The following is a 1,004-nucleotide window of genomic DNA, read 5'->3' as shown; positions in this document are numbered from 1 at the left end:
TAATATGACCAACATATCCTAATCAATTGAAATCCAGTAATATGAGGAATTGGAAATTTGTTGATTGTTATCCAATGATCTCTCTAATTTGGTAATTGGAGAAATTACCAAATTACCAAATTCAACATTGTAGAATCTATATACACTGTCAGCTTGTTTGTTTGTGACAGTGTCTTGCTGTGTACAACATAAGGGTCTTGAAATCTTGCTTCTCCTATCTCAGCCTCTCTATATGTAGTATTGTTTATTTCATGTTTTTACACTATACTATGGTTTTCAGAACAGCTTATGTATTTCAAAAGTATTTATATAACAAAAGAAACATAGAGGATTAACTAGCGAGGTGGCTTGTAAGAGAACAACAAAGTGAGACTGAATGCTTTGCTTGACTGTCATGGACGGGGGTTTCTCGCGGGGGTCCCCTGCTCCGCGGGACTAGGGATTCTGGCCAGGTGGGCACGGGATTCGGCTTTGACAAACAGACTACACACGGGTGGTGTAAAATCTGAGTGTATTTCTTTAAATATTACATGAGGCTTTTACAATCATTGTAAAAGAGAAATAAAAAATCTGGCAGCTTAACAGTTGAGGTACATCTGAGGCTATCTGAAACATACTGGGTCTAAAACAGCAGCTATCTCCTCTGAACTGGTGTTGCATCCCCCGGGCCCAAGCACTCTGGGCCCGGGGGAATGCGGGTGCATGAATCTGAGTCCTAGCCCATCTAAGTTCTAGTGTTAGTCTTGCATGTGAGTCTAAGTCTTTCTTCCCCCAGTCCTAGTGCTAGACTGAAGTCACATAGGCAAGCGACCCCCACATCCAAGGTCACCTGACTTCTAAAAGCCAGGTGTAGAGCAGGAGGAAGAGGGGTAGAGCCCTCTGTGTTGAGGTATTCTTATGCTAATTCTCTGGTTCTTGCTGGAGGAAGGCAGAGGGGAATCTCGACTTAACACTTTCAGCTAATGTCTTAGAGTGAGAGAAACCTTTCAATTACTCTCTAGTAC

Source organism: Mastomys coucha, unplaced genomic scaffold (genome assembly GCF_008632895.1).
Source record: "Mastomys coucha isolate ucsf_1 unplaced genomic scaffold, UCSF_Mcou_1 pScaffold2, whole genome shotgun sequence".
NCBI classification, from domain to species: Eukaryota; Metazoa; Chordata; class Mammalia; order Rodentia; family Muridae; genus Mastomys; species Mastomys coucha.
This window is presented reverse-complemented; position numbering follows the sequence as displayed.